Source organism: Peromyscus eremicus, chromosome 14, assembly GCF_949786415.1.
Source record: "Peromyscus eremicus chromosome 14, PerEre_H2_v1, whole genome shotgun sequence".
In the NCBI taxonomy this organism is placed as follows: Eukaryota; Metazoa; Chordata; class Mammalia; order Rodentia; family Cricetidae; genus Peromyscus; species Peromyscus eremicus.
Genome location: NC_081430.1, coordinates 39,932,442 through 39,954,391, shown reverse-complemented (window position 1 = coordinate 39,954,391; position 21,950 = coordinate 39,932,442). Strand labels below are relative to the sequence as shown.

Below are 21,950 nucleotides of genomic sequence, written 5' to 3'. Positions count from 1 at the left end.
CTCAGTGTCTGTGCTACTGGTGTTATATTCAGCAGTGCCCACATGTAGTCACCCTGATACTCAAACCACACAAAGACTCTACAAAGAGAGACAATTACAGACCAATTTCCCTCATGAACATTGATGCAAAAATACTCAATAAAATAGTCACAAACTCAATCCAAGAACACATCAAAAGATTATCCACCATGATCACGTGGGCTTCATCCCAGAGATGCAGGGATGGTTCAGCATTTAAAAATATATCAATGTAATCCACCTTATAAACAAACTGAATGAAAAAAGAAACACATGATCATCTCATTAGATGCTGAAAAAGCATTCCACAAAATTTAACACTCCTTCATTATAAAAGTCTTGGAGAGATCAGGGATACAAGGAACATACCTAATTATAATAAAAGCAATATACAGTAAACCAATAGCCAACTTCAAATTAAATGAAGAGAAACTCAAAACAATTCCACTAAAATCAGGAATAAGACAAGGCTGTCCACTCTCTCCATATTTATTCAATATAGTACTTGAAGTTCTACCTAGTGCAATAAGACAACAAAAGGAGATCAAGGCAATTCATATTGGAAAGGAAGAAGTCAAACTTTCATTATTTGCAGATGATAGAATACATGTGACCCCCATAATTCTACCAGGGAGCTCCTACAGCTGATAAACATCTTCAGCAAAGTGCTGGATACAAGATTAACTAAAAAAAAATCAGTAGCTCTCCTATATATAAATAATAAACAGGCTGAGAAAGAAATCAGGGAAACAACATCCTTCACAATAGCCACAAATAATATAAAATATCTCAGGGTAACTCTAACCAAATAAGTGAAAAACCTATATGGGAAGAACTTTAAGTCTTTGAAGAAAGAAATTGGAGAAAATATCAGAAAATGGAAAGATCTCCCATGCTGACAGATAAGTAGGATTAACATAGTAAAAATGGCTATTTTATCAAAAGCAATCTACAGATTCAGTGCATTCCCCATCAAAATTCCAAACCCGATTCTTCACAGACCTGGAAAAAACAATATTCAACTTCGTATGGAAAAACAAAAAACCCAGGATAGTTAAACAATCCTGTACAATAAAGGAACTTCCAGAGATATCACTATCCCTGATTTCAAACTGTACTAGAGAGCTATAGTAACAAAAACAGCATGGTATTGCCACTAAAAACAGACAGATGGATCAAAGGAATTGAATTAAGACACTGGCAAAAAACCACCCACCTATGAACACCTGATTTTTGACAAAGAAGCCAAAATTATCAATGGAAAAAAAGAAAGTATCGTCAACAAATGGTGCTGGCATAACTGACTGCACAGTGTTTTTAACATCAGTGAGGATGTTCCATAATATGAATATACCATAATTTATTTAATGTTCCCCTACTGACACTATGGTTTTTTTTTTGTTTTTACTTTAACCAATATTGACTAACAACCTAAAGTCCTTAATACATTAAATAAACTAGTTATTAAATGAATTCCCAGAAATCAAATTGTGAAGTCAATGGGTATATGGATAGACTAGTTGGGTAGAGTTTACATAATTTTCTTCCATATGGTTTTGTATTCATTTATACCCTTACTCTGAGTGGGTGAAAGCTGTTTGTACATAAGTGCATAATGTGTTTATCTTGTTAAAGTAAATGTTTTTATCCTTAAATCATATATCAACACTTAAGCTTCAAAACCATGAATGATAGCTTCTAGCACTTCCAAGATGCTACTACATACACTAAGCAGTCTTCCTATAGGATGTCCACTCTTGAGTTTGTAACTCCTGTAAGTTCTCAGAACATCAAGAGCAATGGTAATCAATGGCAATTATAATTGACTATAGAGTATAAAAGCAATAGCCTAGTTTTGTTTCAATAAATAGGGAAAGCTGGACAATCTAATAACTAATGTTAAGCTGACTAAAAATTTCTCCGAGAGAAATAAAACGATAAAGCATAAAGCATACTGTGATGTTGCCAGCAGAGTAGATTAGAAATAAAACAAATATTCTTCATCTGCAATTTGCAGCTACATAACTTGGTAACATTAGATTAGGTAGATTAGGGGTAAAGGTAGTTGCACACACATGCCACCCACATATGCCTCAACACATATAGACACAAGGTCAGTGAGCTGGAAGTGTATTTTTAAAGCAATTGACTCTTGATAATCTTGGGAGATAGGCAGACAGTATTTAAGTGTTGTCAAGTGAAGCTTTTTACCCCAACCCCCTGTTCTAATTGTTGGAAAATTATCTTGGCTCTTGTATACACGTATAAAAACAAATGAGCAAGCATAAAGGGGGAAAAACAAAGAAAAGAGAGAAACCCACACGTGTGTCCTCTTTTGGTCCAGAAAATGTGACTCTCCAGGTGTTTCCATCTTATTGCATTTTTCCAGAGAAACTGATTTCTCTAAGAGATGGAGTGTTGTGCTATTTTTGCCTGCTATTTACATTGAGGTTAGCTTTGCTGGTTAGAGTGTACTGGTAATGACACCAATGACATGGGTTTATTTCCATGTGGTTCCATTAACTTTTTTCCACTGCCGCAGACTGCTCCCGTAATTATGTCTGAAATGTGTTCCTGGCCTAAGGGAGACTTTAGGAAGCCCAGTGCAAATCTACCATCATGTGGGGAAAATGAACACCCAGATGCCCATCCAACTGATGGGAGGTTTGGCAGCTGAGAACTATCTCAATAGAATCCCCAAATTTACATCTTTTCAATATGAAATTCCTATTATTTGTGTTGTGAAGTTGAAGATACATGACTTAATGTTGGTGTTACTGGGTTCAAAGTCAGTTATAGGCTCAGTTTATAGGTGAATCTTGAAATATTAAGCAAGGTTACTTTAAAAAAAAGTGAGTCATGCCCAGCCCATCCCAATTACATAATATTTACTTATCCAAATGCTTTACTGAGTTTAAAATATCTGTTTTATATTTGAAATTACATGTGACAAATATTTAATTATGTAATTTATTGAAAATGAATCTGTAATGCTGAAATTTAAAACTTTAGTTTTAGTAGCATCTTAACATGTTGTCAGTATTCTCAAATCTCCAAAAAGAATATTTCTAAATTTTTAACATAAGTATTTAATCTACATATGTTCAGTTAATACTCATTATTACTGATTTCCAGGCATGGTGTTGAGTAAATATGAGGGAAATCCCCAACAGTTCCCAAAGCACTTTCAAATAATGAGAGAAAGGGGATCAAATAAGTAAGGAATACATATATAATCATGTTGTAAAATAGTGTGAAAATTCATGTCCAAACATGAAAGAAGATACTGATTGTGAGAACAATTTCCAAGAACATCTTGCTTATCTGGAAAACCAGCTGGAATTTGAAAAATAGAAATTAGAATCATTTTCCATTGTACTATAACAAAATGCTTTGTGCTGGGTGCTTTATTAACATTATAAATTTACTATCGCATGGTTACAGAGGTTGAGAATTCTAAGATGAAAACATTTTCGTCCTTTTTTTATGGTGAAAGCCAGGTGTCTGCTCCCAAGAACTTCCTTCGTGGAGATAGGGCTTACCACTGTATCCCCATAAATCAAGAAAGGGGGAATGAAAGCCAAAGGAACCAAGCTAGTTTCCTCTAACATCTTTAGAGTGTCTCTGTTCTCATCCATGAGTAATCCAATTTCCTTATGCATTCACATCCTAAGGGCCTCAGCTTGTAACACCACCATGTTGGGATTTAAATTTAATGAGTAAGTTTGGAAGGACGTGTGTGTTCCGATGCATCAGGGAAACAAGGTAGGGCTGTTTGGCCGAAGTCTTGGATCAAAGTTCAGTGGAACATGGTACATTGTAGTTGGAAGTTTTCTCTGGGTCCTACCAAGCTCCCCATAGTCCTATGGCCCACTTATAAAATAATCACTCAGAAGCTTATATTAATTAAAACTGCTTGGCCATTAGCCCAGGCCTACCACTGACTACCTCTTACACTTAAACTCAGGCCATTTCTTTTAATCTATATGTCGCCACATTTTCCGTGGCTTTACCTGTGTGCCATTACATGCTGCTCCCTGGACAGCAGGCTGGTGTCTCCTAACTCAGCCTTCCTCTTCCCAGAATTCTCCTTGTCTGCTTATCCCACCTATACTTCCTGGCTGCCTACTGGCCAATCAGCATTTTATTAAACTAGTGTACAAAAGCCTTATCCCACAGTAGTACATTTACCTGTAAATATTGTTTCTAGAATAGAGAGTGTAGAAAGGGATAGTGAATGATTAAACTGAGTCCCATCCATAAAGGGCTTTAAAAGCATCATGTTCTGAATAACAACCATATATTGAAAGTCATTACAAATGGTTAGGGTGAAATATTGTTCGTGTTCTGTGAGGTTTAATTTCTATGAGCAGAAGGATAGAAATGGAGTTATAAATCCAATATGTATTTAATGAGCACGTATTAGGAGCCTAGACCTGGTCTAGATGTCTGAATATGCAATGACTCAAGGAAACAAAATCAGTGACACCATGGTGCTCATGTAGATAATGTTCCCTGTTTCAGAAAAGAGCATGAAAAAGTCATTGAAGAGCATGTGGGAAGGGACAGGTTTTGTGTGTGTGTGTGTGTGTGTGTGTGTGTGTATGATGTTTTCCATCTCTGTAGCTCAAAACAGTTCATACTGATTGAGTAAGAACGAAGTTGTAAGGATTCCATAGAGGGTGGTCTAGGCAGATCCCCAGCCTGACATTTGGTCAGTTCCCAGAACTGTAGGCAAGCTCTGGTACTGAAGGTGGGATGACAAGGGAAGTAGTCATAGGTGAGTATCAGAGATGGGGGGTGGGGGTGTTCTTTAGAAAGGATGGTGAAGGTGTGTACATAAAACCTGAAGTGAGTTTACTTTAGGAGGGGAAGTCAAAACTGGTAGGGAAGCTGTAAACTTAAGAGATCAGAGTTGGTGAAAACTATGCCAAAGATGGTCAAATTGCAGAATCATTCTTTGGGAGTTGTATTAGTCAGCGTTCTCTAAAGGAACAGAACTGGTAGAATGTATATATTCATATGTATATTATTATATGTATACATACACATATATGTCTAGCTTGGTGCAAGTGGGCAGTTCCAATTCTTTCCTTGAAGATTGAGTTGGTCTTTTAGAGCTTGACGAAAGGGGATCATTCTCTTAAGAGCTAGCCACAGTTCTCCATGCTGGCTTGCCTCACCCAGCCTTGATGCTGGGGGAGCACCTTGGTCCTGCCTCAACTTGATGTGCCATGCATTGTTAAGGGAGACCTGCCCCTTTCTGAAGGGAAAGGGAGGAGGAGTGGATATGGGGAGAGAGAAGGGAGGCAGGGGGAAGGAACGGGAGGAGAGGAGAGAGGAGAAACTGCGACAGGGATGTAAAATAAATGAAAAAACATTAATTAATAAAAATAATAAAAGAGCCATCCACATTCCATTTCCACTTCTCCCTGATGTTGCTCTGCTTGCTGCTGGTGCTCATTGTCTCCCTCCTTGCTGCCTTTAATTGTGTGTTTCTGTTCGCCCTGCTCCTGATCATGTTTATTATGTATCTTCAGACTATTCTCCTCAGTGTGTGTATTTATTTGAAAACAAACTGTATGTATTTGTCCTTAGATACAGCTTTTGACATTGATGATGACTGTGCTACACATAGAATATGTGTTTATGTGCATATATGCATGTATGCATACCAAGCAGGGAAAGGATGTAGGAGCCATGATGGAAGCAGAATGCTGTGGGTACATTTGATCATTTGGGGTCATGGAAGTTCTTCTGACAAGATGCTTTTTGAGTAGGTTGTACATATTACCCACATATTGCTTGCAACCATTTGGTACCAGGTCTTCCTGCCTCTACATATTTATGTAGAGAAGTATTTGGCAAAGAGGTCATTGCTTGAGAGTAGAACCTTTGCTGTGTATTAAAAACGCATAGATGTACTTAACCCTTAGGGATTAGCCTGCAAGAACAGTACATTTTGTTTTCCAAATAGAGATAAACATTTTCTCCTTTAGGGAATCTGAGCAATGAGCGTTTTCCCTTTCCGTTCCCTGTTTTAGAAGCCCCAGCCTTCCCTAGCTTGTCAGTTACGATTATATGTACTGTTCCCAGCTAATGCAAATAAGAGAAGCTACTGGTAGAATGGGGAATTTGAAAGAGACTTCTGGAAGTGTTGTGGCAATGTGAACTTGATTCAATCAGTGTGCTGGTAGAGTTGACAGAGAGTGGCGTCTTGGTAGCTAGGACTCATCACTACTCTCTAATTTTGGGAACCTACATTTACTTATTTATTTACATTTTCTTGATCTCCCTTTCACTCAAAATTGTTTGGAGACAGAAGCTGAAAAAGGCAAAATGCCTCGGCTGCTATTTAATAATCCACCCCAGCAGGAAAGGAAAAGTTAATTAAAATCTATGAAAATGAAACAAGTAACCTTTAAAGAAAGGCGGGGCAACATGGCACTGTTAATGTGACAATTTGTTAATGGACTAGGCAGTTGTAATCAGTATTAAAAATTACTTGAGGCTTTTTTTATGTTTATGAAAGCTACTAATTAAAGGAAGCAACGACCTGTGAGATTATCCAGGCAAACCGTTTGCCATCTGAACATAGCATGAACGAAGGCTCTCACTCGCTTTCACGCCTGTAATCTTGCATTGGCAACTGCCTTGTTTACTTTTATTCTTTAGCTTGGTGTTTGTTCGGTCTCTTCTATTGAAACGAGACTCACATTTTAAATTCTCATTAATAGTAAGGAGCAGCAGCCACCTAAACCCCAACTCCTCCTCTTAAACCGGGTTTGGGATGCTTCACTGCCCTTTAGACGTTTTCTCTGATGTCTGGTTTGGGGAAAGCTGTCCTTTGGAGACCTTCAGAGTTCTTTTATTGCCTTGACACTGATGGAAAAGAAACTGATCTAACAAATGAAAATTTTAGTGTTATATAATCCATTGGTGGGGGAAAAGATCTATTTTGTGCTGTTTTTAGCTTCCAAATGAAACAGTGATTTAATTTGTTTATTAGAATTTGAAGGACCTGGATAAGTTATAGAGGAATCATTGTAATTGTGAGGAAGAAGAAAAAGGAAAGATTTATGATTATGTAAAGTGTGTTTACCCTAGGTGTAAAAGAAAACAGATATTAGAGGTGAATGGGAATGATTTGTCATGGTGCTCATTATCTACGCATGAGCCTAACAATGACAATAATTACTGAGACTAAGTGAAGAATCTGTTAATGTGTTTTCACAAAGTTTTTTGGGAGATGATTGCCATCCATATTCATCCGCAATAATTATTCTTCATACCTACTGAGTAACTCAGCTATGAAGATGACATTTAGATACCAACATGCAGTGCTGAACGTTCCCGAGCTAGAGGCAAGTACGTCATGCACTGTAAAATGGTTAATAATAAAATCCCATGACTTCATTTATAATTATAACATTGTGGACAAGAAACATCGAGTTGCCGTTTTGACAAGTCTGCTGAGGTAACAAACGGCAGCAGGAGAGCCCCGCTCTCCTCACTTGGATCCTGGTACTTTGGTGCCATGCTGCAGCCTTCCGTGAGTGGGCTTGGTGTAACGTGACTCATGCAGACCTAGATAACCATGTGTTCTGTTGTTATTGACCTACTTGTCAGGTCACCCCTATTTCAGACCTGGCTGGATCCTTCTAAATTTTGCCGAAGATAACTACTCTTGAAATAACGGTGCACACATTTTGGGAGGACTGAAACTGAAAATACAGAGAAAGCAATAAAGCGTACTGATAAAAGTATATTGTAGCTTTAATAACAGGGTGGTTCTTGTTAAATGGCATTTTGTGTAACAATTTTTCTTTTTTTTCATCTGATGTTCTTCTCAGGGTACAGAATAGTGAGCTACTGACCTCAGTTATCAGGGTAAAGATGTAGAGAACAAAATAAAACAAAGTCAGAGTCGATGTTTTGTATTTTCTTTTTCTCTTTAACTGTGTGAATACTTTTTGGCTAGTTTGCTTTTATTATTTACTCACAATTCCATGGGTTGCTGACATAACTCAGAGTAGAGTGCTTCCTTAATGCTAGGTTTAATCCCCTCCAACAAAAACAAATCATTAAGCAAACAAGTCTTAATTAAATCATATTCAGAACCAAAGCTCCTAAATATGATACCAAAGAATTTAAGTCTATTGAAATGTTTGGAGCATATGAGAATAAACCATGCTAGAATAGTGACATGATTGAAGTACATCAAGATAATCTAAGAGGACAGAAGATTTTTGAGTGGAGTTTGTGCTGTGTTATGGATTGGATCTGATCTTCTCCAGAGGATGTATGTTAGTGGTGGTGATACTTGCTGGATGGAGTCCAGTGGAATTAGCTTATTGGTGTGGATCCTTAACAACATTTTGAGACATGGATCCCTTCTAACTTTCTTAGCTTCTCTCCCATGAAGCTGAACAGTCTTGCTCTGGCACATATGCCCTTCCCTGGTGGGCTGCTCCGCTACAGAACCCAAACAGTGAGTCCAGCTGGTTATGGAATGAAATCTCAGAACCTACAAACCCAAATAAGCCTTTCCTCTTTTTTTAAAAAATATTTTTATTTTATAATTAATTTAATTTTACACATCAGCCACAGATTCCCCTGTCCCCCTCCTCCCACCCCTCTACCTTCACCCCCCAACCCACCCACCCCCATTACCACCTCCTCCAAGGCAAGGTCTCCCCTGGGGAGTCAGCCCAGCCTGGTAGACTCAGCGAGGCTGGTCCAGTCCCCTCCTCCCTACACCAAGGCTGAGCAAAGTGTCTCAGCATAGGCCCTAGGTTCCAAAAAGCCAGCTCATGCACCAAGGACAGGTCCCGGTTCCACTGCCTGGCAGGGGAGATAACGTGATCAAGCCTTTCCTCTTTAAAATTTTCTTTTCTCAGGCATTTTGTCACATTGTCATTTCTGAAAGCTAATAGTGGATATTTGCTTTGCGCTAATGTTGCAGACATTACAAGGAGATACTTTATTGAGACAGATAGTAAGTCTTTAGAAAGTAAATTGTAGGCAGTTTTCTAAGCCATGTGCTAAGGAGTCTAGACTTTAAGCTAGAATAAGAAATATTGGCTAGATTTTGCTCCTGTGCCCTTTTTCAATTATCCACAGGGTATATCATAATAAAGTTAATTTCCTTGGAGTTTAGCTAAATGCCTAATGTTACGGTTTGAATGTGAAATGCCACTCCCCAGGTCCAGGTATTTGAACATCTGCTCTGAAACTGGTGGTGATGTGTTAGGAGGTTGTAAAGCCATTAGGAAGTGGGGCCTGGCTAATTGACCTGGGTCACCTGTGATGGGTTTTTGAGGGTTATAGCCAGTCCATGTTTCTGGTCCCATCATCTGCCTCTTGGTCCACATCATGCGCATGGCTCTCTCTCACACTCTCCGCCCTGCCTTTCCTCCCAAGATGGACTATAATTCCCTGAAACCGTGAGCAATGAGTTCTTTCTCAAGTTGTTTCAGTTGTGTGTTTTACATATCATTAGGAAAGTTATGAATAGACCTTTCCATACTTGACCATATATGTTTTGGAATCCAATCTGATACATAGTTCTCAGCTACAGAGTGTCTTTAAATAAAAATTATTAAGCAATTCTGTTTAACAGCCACAGCCCTAGAAAGTTTAGGTGAGGGATTAGGGTACTGTGAGACTAGAGTGGGAACAAGCAGGATGCTGCTGTGTCAGGATGCAGGAATTTTTGCAAATATTTGGAAGTAGAATGAGGGTACAATTTAGAAGTAGAAGGAAGGTATAGGACCTGAGGATCGCACTGCTTCCCTGAAGAATTCTTTTGTGGATATGTGTGGAAGCGAGACCTTGACAATGGGCGTCTGCTTTTCTCTCTCTCCACCTCACTCTGAGACAGGGTCTGTGTGCTGAAACTGGAGCTGGGCATTTGAGCTGCACTGGCTGGCCTGCAAATACCAGGAATTTTCCTATCTTCTCCGTGTCCCTCACCATCAAGCCCCTGGGGTTCTAGGCATGCGATGCCACCCACACCTAGCTTTTTTATCTAGAGCCTGGGAGTTTGAACTCATGCCTACATGCTTCATGCTTGCAAAGTAAACACTATACCCTGTGCCATCCCTCTAGTCCTAAAATATTTTAAGAAACATTTGATTTTACTCATATCATCCTTTTGGCACTTAATTAAACTACATTGTTTCACAACTTTCTCAGCTAGTTCTCTTTATAGTCAACTCAGCAGCAAGGATATAATTTTTAGTAAGGTCTAAGGAGAGAAAGGCTATATGTTGTAGCATATCAATTTCAGGAAAGAATAGGGTATCTGTGAAAGTGTGGGTGGTTTTTATCTTACTGATAACATGTATTGATAACATGGTTTCTGTTCTGCTGTGTGAGTTTGGTAGTCTTCAATGCATTTTAATATGTAATGGATAATAATCATTATCATCATATCTGCAAATTGGTCTGATAAAGTTAATTATTAATTGAAAGGGATGTACACCATCTCATTTAAATATTAAAGCAATTCTTTAATTTTTTACGTTACTTTTTTAATCATTTCTCTTTTTTTGAGATAATAATTACATCATATACTCCCTCCCTTTCATTCTGCCAAATCCTTCCAAATACTCTTCCAAGCTCTTTCAAGTGCATGGCCTCTTTTTTTCATTATATGTTGTTACATACATATATACATGTATGCCACACTCAGCTTTTTATCTGGGTGCTGGGAGTGTTTATATTGCAGACCCTCTGTGCCATTTATCTTATTCCTAAATACATACACACAATCTCTCCGTTTGTATAATGTTACTTGTATGTTCGTTTTCAGGGCTGACCATTTGGTGTCAGATACCCAGTTGAAGTACTCATCCCTGGAGAAGGCTATTTCTCCTGCTCTCACCATTCCCTAGTTACCTCTAGTTCTTCCTGTATGATTGAGGTCTCCTGGGCTTTCTCCCATCCACTTTAGTATTTCTGTTGTTGTCCTGTTAGACTCATGTGTAGCTAGTCATATGATGAGACTTTATGGGTATAACTTCTTCCATTACTAGGAGACACAATCACACAGCAATCTCCCTAATTCTTTGGCTCTTACAAACTTTCTGCCTCCTTTCCTGCAAGGATCACTGAGCCTTAGGTGAGGGGTTGTGTTGTAGATGGATTGGGCTCCACAACTCTGGATTTTAATTGGTTGTGGTTTTCTGTAATGGTCTCACATATTACAAGAAGTTTCCTTGATGAGGGGTGAGGATTACACTTATCTCTGTGTATAAGGACAAATATTTATAGTGTAGATAGGGATTGTGTTTGTTTGGTAAGATGGTGGTTATAGGTTCTTCACGATCTGTGACTTCACTAACCCTGGGTAGGTGATCAGGTTTCTAGTACCAGACATGATTTCCCTCTTGAGCCTGTATAAGTTCAGTTGGAGAGCTGTTGGTTACCACCAAAGTATGTATGCCACTATCACACCCTTAAGTTTATTGTGCCAGGCTGGTTGTTGTGCATATGGTTCATATGCAGCATAGGTTGGTAGGACTATAGACTGCTTTGGAAACTTTCATGATGCCTTCTGGTACAATGAAAGCTAGTCCTCAGGGAGGAGGCTTTCAAATCATTTCCAGCTCAGGGTGTTTTGGGTCCTGTGTCTGAAGTTCATAGGGACTTCAGCAATAGGGACTTACCTTCCACCTCTGGGGAGCACCAAGGGCAACAGCAATAGCTTGTACTATTTTGGGAATCTCTTAGGTAACTCTGACCAGCAACTCAAAAGAAGCCTTCTCGTGCTTGGTGTTGGGGTTTTTGTTAGATGATCATTGGCTCTCAGAAGGAGCATTGTTGGCTCAGGCTTTTTAGACAGAAGGATGGATGGATGGATGGATGGATGGATGGATAGATAGATAGATAAATAGATAGAATAGATAGAATAGTATCATCATTGTGACTTTTGTTTCTTGGCCACCATTCAGAGTAGTGCAAAGAGGATTGGTGATTTTGTATCCAAGTCATTTTGACACCAGTGCTCTGTCCTGTATTTTATTCATACAGGGATGTAGACGCATGATTGTCTTTTCAAAAGTAAAATGCACACAAAACAATAATCTATTTTTAAGGGTACTTTTTTTCTATATAAGTTTTTACAATCATGACTTCTGTCTAAATCCAGACATAAGCCTAAGTAGATCCCCACAACTGTGAGCACACACTTCCACTCTTTTTCTCCACCATGTTATTTCCTAATATACATTTCATCTGTGGATTTGCCTGTCTGGCCTTTTCATATAACCAAATTATAGCATATATTTAAGTACCACTTTTGTTCACTCATTCATCTTTGATGCACAGTTGGGGTTGTTTCCTATTTTGGCTCTCAGATATGCTGCTGGCCACAAAGGCCTCTGCCTAGTTTGCTGAGACATATTCCAAAGCCAGAGCACATGAAGGGCCTCATTAAGAAACAGTGCAGAGCTGGAGAGATGGCTCAGAGGTTAAGAGTACTGGCTGTTCTTCCAGAGGTCCTGAGTTCAATTCCCAGCAACCACATGGTGGCTCACAACCATCTGTAATGAGATCTGGAGCCCTCTTCTGGCCTGCAGGCATACATGCAGGCAGAACACTGTAAGTGTAATAAATAAATTAAAAAAAAAAAAAAGAAACAGTGCAAATGAGTCTTCCCATGATGCCTAAGAGCACTTTGAAAAATGAACTCTAAATACCCCTGTCTTAGTTTCTTCTTGCTAAGACAAAATACCCTGACAAAAGCCACTTTAGGGAGGAAGGGTTTGTCTTTGGCTCCTAGTTCCAGGTTATAGACCATCACAGCAGAGAAGTCATAGTGGCAGGAACTTGATGGAGCAGGTCACCTTGCCTCTGTTGTCAAGAAGCACAGAACTCTCAATGCCGGTGCTCTTTTGCGTTTTTCTTTTTATTCAGGACCAAGCCAAGGGAATGATGCCACCCACTTTTAGGGTGGATCTTCACCTGTGACTTAACCTTATCAAGATTATCCCTCATAGGCAGGCCCAGAGGCTAATGTAGCTAGATAACTTACCCCAGCTATGCCCAGAGGCTTGTCTCTTAGGTGAGAGTCCTGTCAAGTTCACAGCTCTTACTGGCATCAAACGTCCTTAATAAATCCACTGAAATCTTGAAATTTGGCATATTGTATTTTTATTTTTATCATTTTTGTGGCATTTCCTAAATTTCCTTCCTTTACTGATTGTCTGTATGTATGTGCGCTATATGTGGGGGGTGGGAGAGCATATACTTTCCTGTGCATGTACATGTAGAAGCCAGAGGTTGCCACAGATTGTTTTTGTTAATTATTCTCCATCTTATTTTTGGGCGACAGGGTCTCTCAGTTTGCCTGTAACTTACTGAGTAGGCTAGACTCTCCTACCAGTGAGGCCCAGGAATATGCCTGCCTCTGCCTCCCTAGCTCTAGTTAGAAGTGCGTGCCTGGATTTTTAATGTAGATTCTGGCTGATCTAGTTCTTAGGCATATTCCTGGTCCCCAGGCTCACACAGCAAGCGCTTTACCAACAGAGCTACCTCCTTAGGCTCTTCGAGTCAAATTTTTGTTTCTGTCTTTCTCTGCCATCAACTCAAATTCCTTCTTAACATTTCCTTCCTGTTTGGAGAGCTTCCTTGGGGCTCCTGGATACATACTAATTTAATCTTTCATTGGAAACAAGTCTTAACTTCACCTTCATTTCTAAAAACATTAACTAAATAGAAGATTCTAGGTTGCTAGCCATTTTCCTTTTACTTTAAAAAATATGATGTTTCTTTATGAATTCAGTGATTTCTAATAGGAACAATGTGTGTTTTTCTGATTATTTTTCCCGCTAGAGTTAAATATTTTCTTTCTTGTTGCTTTCAAGATGTTTTATCTTTGGTTTCCAGGAACTTTGACTACCAGGGGTCTCAGTGTGGTTTGCCTCAGGCTCATTCTGTTTAGCATTCCCATGGTTTCTTCAATCTGAAGTTTATGTGTCTTATCAAAATTAGGAAATTTTCCAGTGTGTGAGCACATGATTGCTATCTAATGGTGAATTCCTGATTCCATTTGGATTCTTGTCTTTGTCGGGTTCCTGTGTTGATGTCCCACAGAACTGTGCTACAACTGGTCATTCTTTGTCACATGCTTTCTTTCGTTGTTCTTGATATGGCATTTCTATTTCTAAAGCCTTGCTATTTTCTGCATGTGAGAAGGAATTATAAAATGCTTAAACTATGTGAATTTGTGATCTTAATCCAGAAGAATTAATGCAGGTAAAATATTCAGTTAATATAAGTGTGTCTCCATTGTTTTAGATAATATCTTACAACATCTGACAGTCGTGACTCAGATTCTTATGAATGTCTTCATAATTTAAATGTAAAAAAAATACATAAGAATACCAGGTAGATTGCGAGGCAAGCATTAGAGCAGGTGCCAGAGACATAATGCTGAGAAGCAGTTTCTTCCCTTGGAATATTTTACACCATCCTGTATCTTCATGTTCACATCAGCATTTGCCTTTTATAGGAATGTCTAAATTGTATACCTTTCTCTATATAATTATACTCCAGCATAGGCATAGCAATAGAGATAATTTTTAAAAACATTAGTAAGGATTTTTGGAGTACCTAAAGATAGGACTCTCTTTGGAGTCACCAATTATGACAGATGTAACATTTAAAAATTTGCCTGGAGGGGCCACATTTTGACTGTTCCTACTTGGCTACAGGTTTCTTTGCAAGGCCTTCCTTGAATTCTGTGCATCCCCTTGGTGTCCCCTGTACCATAGGGATTACATGCTGATTACCTGCTCCCATGATCATTGGTCAGGCATGCCCTTAAATGTCTTCCTAGTAGAATATATCAGTTATTAAAACTTTTAAGTTGTATGGCTTTCCTATTATGCTATATTACATGTCACAAACTTAGTGGATGAAAACACTCCCAGTTTATCATATGACTGACCTGGAGGTCAGAGTTGACATGGACTAAAGTCAAGACTGCACTCCTTCATATAGGGTCTTGAGAAGAATCTGTTTTCTTGTCTCTTCTAGCATTTGGAGGCTGTATTCAGGCCTTGATTCATGTCAAGCCTTCCTCCATTTTCAAAGTCAACATAAACACGTAGATACGTACGTGGCTGTCTGTGGGAATTCCCAAAGGAAACACTGTTGGTATTTGATATTGAGTTGTACTTTTTAACAGGCATGTCCTAGCCCATTCCAGCCTTCCCTTTACAAGGTCTGTATACACCTAGCTCAAAGTAGTTGCAGAAATCTGAGAATTTTCTCCTAAAAGCTCAACTTTGATTTGGCTCTAGAGCAGACCCTGTGTTAGGTGTGTTAGGTCTCAAACCCTGGAAAAATGACTAACTGAGGTGCCTATTAACATGTCAAAGCAGACGCTGCCAGCCTCTCTAAGCATAACCAGTACCTATTAAGGAGACATCCTGGCTGGCATACCCCACCTCCTACCCTAAACTCCCCAGCCCAGGCACTAGGCTGGACCCCTTCCCTCAGCTTCTCTGCCCTACATAACCCAGGCATTTTGACTACACTGCTCTCTTGGTCTTTTGGCTCAGTCCTGGCCTCTTGGCTCCTACCTTTCCTCTGTCCCCTCCCCTGTCTCCATACATGGCACAGTTCAGTTGGCTGGTTGTGTTCACTTGGGACCCTTCCAGATGCCTCTGCCTGTTTGTTCCCTTATATCTATAATAAAAACCTCAACCATTAGGAGCAGTCATGTTCTTTTATTTTTAGAATATTTCTAGAATATAATCTAGAGGACATAATGCATCTCCCTAGGAGCTGCATCAAAAAACAAGCAAGAATTCTTTGTAGGTTTTATAAGTAAGAGCTGATCAAAGAAGTTCAATAAAAAAAGTATAGACCCCAAAGTGTATCGCTCCTTGAATGTAGAGTCAGAACACAGTCCAGGAAAAATTGCCTTCTAACCTAAGGAATGTCAAACTTTGCACTTTGTGAACAGTTCAGAGGTTGTACCTATATGACTAGGCATTACGTCGTGCCATCATTTGGTCATAAGAAACTGAACCTTGAAGTAGTGTTTACAGTCAGTCACCCATTTCTCTCTCCCATTTTGTTAGCCACGTGTCTTTTAAAGCAAGATTAAGACAGCTACTTATTTTTTACTGAACACACCCTTATGTAGATGTAATTCTAAACAGTCTTATTAAATAAGAAACACAGAGCCAAATACAGAGTTAAAAGCCCAAGAGGTCAGAGCACTAGCGAATAGCCTTTAGCTTACCAGTCGCTGCCGTCCTTCCCCTGAGAGAGAGAGAGATCTTCTCCTATGTGACCTGTCTTTTTATTGCCTTTCTGTTCTACCTTCTCATTGGCTTTAAACCCAGCCACATGATTTCCTCGTCACTGCCTGTTTATACAGACCTGCAGGTCTCTATGGTTCTTACTGAGATTAAAGGTTTGGGTCACCACTTGGCTGTGTCCTTGAATACACAGAGACTCTGCCTGCCATGTGATCAGATTAAGGGCATGTTCTACCACCGCCAGACTTCTGCTAAATGGCTTGCTTTTAGCTCTGACCCCCAGGCAACTTTATTTATTAACATACACATAAAATTACATTTCAGCACAAATAAAATATCACCATACCCTTACTTTCTCTTCTGCTCTTTATAGAAATGACAAAAGCTTAACTGTTGGCTACACCAGAACTTGCACTCTGTAACTAGGTTTTCCTCACCCCCCCCCCCAAGCTCGGAAGAAGCAGGTGGAATGGGATAGACTAGTGTGCTTTTTTCTGTACTGTTCAAGTTTGGGGAATGTTTTCTCAGAAATGAATTAGCTTGAAATGAAAACATGAGTACCTGTGTTTGTGTGTCTTACCACATAACCAAGACAGACAGCAGCCTGTTAACCATTTATTTATTGAACCATCGTGCACTGGGCCAGTTCAGCCCCATCTGTGGACTCGTATGTTGTTTCAGTGTCTCACAAACCGCAAGGGACAGACAGAGGTTTTGAATGTTGCTCTTCTTTTTGACCTATGTTTTCTGTGCTACAGTCTGGTGAGGAAACTTTTAGTTCATTGTGGTATGTTCACTGATAGCCAGTTGGTGGCAGTAGATATGACAGAGTTTTAATAATGTAGCTTGCTATCATAGGTGGACTTTTAAGATAGTGAGATGACTGTCCTCGTTGGTTTGTTTAAAATTATAGCTCATACTTTTTACATATTTTATTGATTTTTACAAGGGATACTTAGGGTAAATTTTAAAAAGTAGTAACATGTCTAATTTTTATTATAAACCTGCCACTAGTTTAAGTGTTTTGTATATGTATTTGTCTCTTAACTCCTCTTGGGGATTCATCTATAGATACCAAAATCTTGTGGCAGCAAGTCCACCAGATTAAGTTACAGGTCAGTATTACATAACCATCTCATGCACTTTAAATCACTCCTAGATTATGTACAATAGGCAACACAATGTAAATGACACATAAAGAGTTGTTATATTATCTTTTTAGGGCACATTTACAACAGCAGGAAAGATCTGTAACTGTTCATCGCATACATACTTTTAAAAGATTATTTTAAAGCTGTTTGTCTTATACATGGATATGGAACCCAGAGTGTTAAAGCCAAATGTAGCTGATTATTTTTACCTTAACACCTTGACTAGTATAACGAAATAGAAAAAAATATTTGCTGGCCAGTAATCATTGAACAACAAGAGAAAACCAACTTTTCCTTACCGCTTTGGTTTGTAAGATACTCTGTTTGCTGTATGCTGAATATTCTAAGCGGCTGCTTTCTCAACTGTTTGCCTATTTGCTTTCTGTCATCAGCCACATGTTACACTACCTGGACTGGAGGACCTTCAGTGTGGACACCTAGGCATGGGTGGCCATGTCGTCATTGTTGAGCTTCAGTGAAGTTTTCTTTCAGTTTGGGGAAGAATTAGACAATGTACAGCGTGTGTGGTTGAAGAGGAAATGATAGAGCGTTTCAGTATAAGTCATGCAATGCAGAGGAGGGCAGTTGTTGTTGCATGAAAGCCAAGGTCCAGTGTAGCAGCCCTGGGCCCACTGTGTGGTACCAACAGAGGCACTGAATGTCTTGGAACTCAGTCCTTATCTGTACGATACGAGGAGACAGGCTTAGATCGGGAGTTCTTAAATGACTGTCATTTGAAGCATATAGTTCCACCATGACACTATGGGGTCTATCTCAAAACAGGAGGGAAGCTTAGCAGATGTTCCTGGATACCCCATTCCAGCTTCACCTACAGCAGCTTCTTTTCAGCCCTGTGAGTTGTGTATTAGAAGTATAGACTAGATAGTGTGTATTTCATGTATAAATAGATTTCTTCTTCTTTAAGAAAGTGAAAATTTGGGGTTACATTATTTCTGCTCTCTCTTCTATTCTTTTTGTTTGTTTATGTGTTTTCAAGACAGGGTTTCCTGTATATCCCTGGCTGTCCTGGAACTCACTTTGTAGACTAGGCTGGCCTCAATCTCATAGAGATCCACCTGCCTCCCAAGGGCTGGGATTAAAGTCGTACACCACCACTGCCCAGCTTTTTCTATTCTTAAAATGCCAATAATTACAATATTGTAGAAAAAAGATAAAGAATATGAAAAGGAAGATAAAATGACCATTGTCTAGTGTATGCAGCTATGTCTCTATCGGAAGTATGCCTATAGAAAGCTAAATCCATCATTTGTGGTCCCTTGTGGGATGTCCTATGCTACTTTGATTTTATTACACCATAGCTGCTGTCCACAAAGAAAGATATACAGACTAAATTTTGAATATTGAACTTTTGAGAATTGATGGTATCCACTGTTCTTAGTAGAGGACAGGACACATAGGAACATGGAGCAGGGGCCTCTGCATGACTGACTAGGCACAGCTGCTCACAGTGAAAGCATCTGTCTAAACTCCAATGCCCTTCAGCCCAAAGTGTTGTCATAGATGCTGCTGTATCTCAAGTGCCTTCCTCTCAGCATCAGCTGCCCTAAGTTATGATGGGAATGAAGTGTTTTACACTAAGAGGTTAAAGGGAAAAAAATCATTATTTCTAAGCTCGATCTTCAGCATTTTTAAGAAGAATCAAGTTACTAGTTAGGTGTGTTGGTCTTGCTGCTTAATGAAGAAAACAAGATAAGAAAGTCAGTGTCGAATTTCCTTAAATAGCCAAGTGCTGCAAAGACTGCAAAGGAAGTGGTACCAAAACATCTTACCAAATCTGTTGTCATGATGTGTTACCCTAAGTATGCCATCTGTTGTAGAATATTATTTTAAGGTGTGATACTTCTGTTTATGTTGCATTTGTTTAACTCTGTGAAGCTGTGTTACTTTGCCTGTCTAAAACGCCTGATGGTCTAATAAAGAACTGAATGGCCAATAACAAGGCAGGAGAAAGGATAGGCAGGGCTGGCAGGCAGAGAGAAAAAATAGAAGGAGAAATCTTGGAGGAGAGATCAAGGAGCAAGAGAAGGTAGAAGACGTAGCAGGACTCCAGCGGCCAGCCACCCAGCCACACAGCAAGCCATGGAGTAAGAGTAAGATTTACAGAAGTAAGAGAACAGAAAAATCCCAGAGGTCAAAGGTAGATGGGATAAGTTAAGTTAAGGAAAGTTAACTAGACACAAGCCAAGCTAAGGCCAAGCATTCATAATTAAAATAAGCCTCTATGTGTGCTTTATTTGGGAACAGTAGAGGCCTCCCAAATGAGCAAAAACACATCAGAACATCAGAACACAAATTGGAACCAAACAAAACTAGAGTCCTAGTTCCCATCTATGCTTTCCTGCTTTTTTTCTAGGAAAGATTTCTCTTTACTATCTATCCTAATGAGTTAGCATCAGCTAATTTAAAAACTAGTGCCAATCCATGGAAAGCACTCAAGCTGCTATGCTTTTCACTAAATTCTTTTCATTAAGTAATGTTGATAGAAGCTGTTCAGTTACAGCAGCTTCCATGGCAGTTGATTATAATAAAATAATAAAGGGAATGTGAGCATGGGGTGCTGAGCAAGGGAGCAGAGCCGCCCTCCAGCTTCTCATTTCAATCATTTGTTCTGAGCCTTGGGAGAGCAAAGGAGATTTCTTGTTATGAAGAGGGGCCTAGACACACTGGTGGGGATAGCGCTGAGTTCTTTCACCTGTGTAGCAGTCTTACTGTATTCTCCTAGCTTCCTTCTGTTGGCATTAGAGTACTGCTTCTCAGCCATGATCAGGAGCTCGACTTCCCCAACAAAGCCTCATAATCCTAGTCTTTATTCCCATCAAAGGTATCTGAGCAACGCAATTTGGGGGTTTTAAGTTAACTTTCAAAGGTAGAGAGGCAGTTGTTAGAAAGATGGGGAAGTCCTGAATGTTGATATCAGAAGATTCCTAAAGCAAATCAGAGGAATACAAATATGTGTACTTTAAAAATTTATGTAACAAAGCTGGGTGGTGGTTGCTTACACCTTTAATCCCAGCCCTCTGGAGGCAGAGGCAGGCATATTTCCGTAAGTTCGAAGCTAACCTGGTCTACAGAGAGAGTTTAGGACAGGCAGGGATACATAGAGAAACCCTGACTCTGTATATACGTGTACATACATACATACATACACACACACACACACACACACACACACACACACACACACACACACAAAGCGTAGCAGGCTTTTTCTATTTGGCCACCAACCAGCTCCTAAATCATGACACAGAGACTTACTACTTTTGAATGCTCAGCCTAGCTTAGGCTCATTTCTGGCTAGCTCTTTTAACTTAAAATAACCTGTTTCTCTTTTATCTACCCTTTGCCTTGGGGCTCATTACATTTCTTACTTCTGTATATCTTATTTTCACTACTTCTCATGTCTAGCTGGCTGGTGGCTGCCTCCTTCTGGAGTAATTCTCTCCTCCTCCTCTCGTTCCTCCTTTTTCGAGCCTAGATTCCTCCTCCTATTCTCTCTCCCTACCAACCTTGCCTGTCCCTCTTCTTCCTAGCTTTTGGCTGTTCAGCTCTTTATTAGACCAATCAAGTGCTTTTGGTAGGAGGGTGAAACAGATGCAACACATCTTTACATAATTAAACAAATGCAGCATTAACAAAAGTAACATATCTTTACATTGTAAACAAAGGCAGCAGGAACAAGTTTAACACACCTTCACATAGTTAAAGTAATATTCTGCAGCATAAACAAATGTAATACATCTTTGCCTAGTTAAAATATTCTACAACGTGTGTGTATGTGTGTGTGTGTGTGTGTTTGTGTATGTGTGTGTATCAGAAGATATAATTAAGTACTGAGTGGTACAAGTGAGTGAGTGTTATGCTAGATAGACTGTAAGTTAGGTGAACGAGGCTCAAGGCTTGGCTTTAACACTAACTAGGTTAGTTATGATTTCATGTATTTATTGTGAGAGCAAACAATAAAATTACTCATGGGGCACTAGCCACACTCTGTGGGGACAGTATTGTGTTCCTTTACCTCTTTGGCTATCTTATCCCGTATTCTCCTAGATTCATTCCTAGTTTGTTTCCGTGCCTTGTTGCTAAAAAACCTGAAATGCTAATGAAAACTCTTTCCCCAAATATACCCTAAAACAGTGCTTTGCTGCTCTCTCATTGATTCACTTTGTCATGGGAGGCTTTGGGAGGAGAGTATTATTGCTTCTCAGCCATGATCAGTAGCTGGGCTTCAGCAAAACAGGTTCCGAATCCCATTCTTAAGTTCATGACTCTCTGAGTTAGAGTGGCTCAGCTGGGCGTTTTGTGTGCTGTCAGTTGGACATCAGTCAGAGTCATCTGTAGTCACCTTCAGATCAGCTGGGCAGCACTGCTTCTGGGCATTTCCTGGCTGCCTGCTGGAGCACCCTGAGCCACATGTCTCTTGTTAGCAGGTTGTGTGGGTCTGGTTCACATGGTAATGACAGGTCCATGTGAAAAAGTAGAA

At 39.5% G+C, this 21,950-nt stretch overlaps 1 protein-coding gene and 1 pseudogene across 1 annotated transcript in view; one reads left to right on the top strand and one right to left on the bottom strand.

Annotated features, from left to right (window-relative positions):
• Positions 1–9,392, bottom strand: part of LOC131924536 (mitochondrial amidoxime reducing component 2-like) — a 41,063-nt pseudogene extending 31,671 nt beyond the window's left edge.
• Positions 1–21,950, top strand: part of Cep128 (centrosomal protein 128) — a 334,023-nt gene that overhangs the window by 234,791 nt on the left and 77,282 nt on the right. The gene's annotated exons all lie outside the window — the stretch shown is intronic.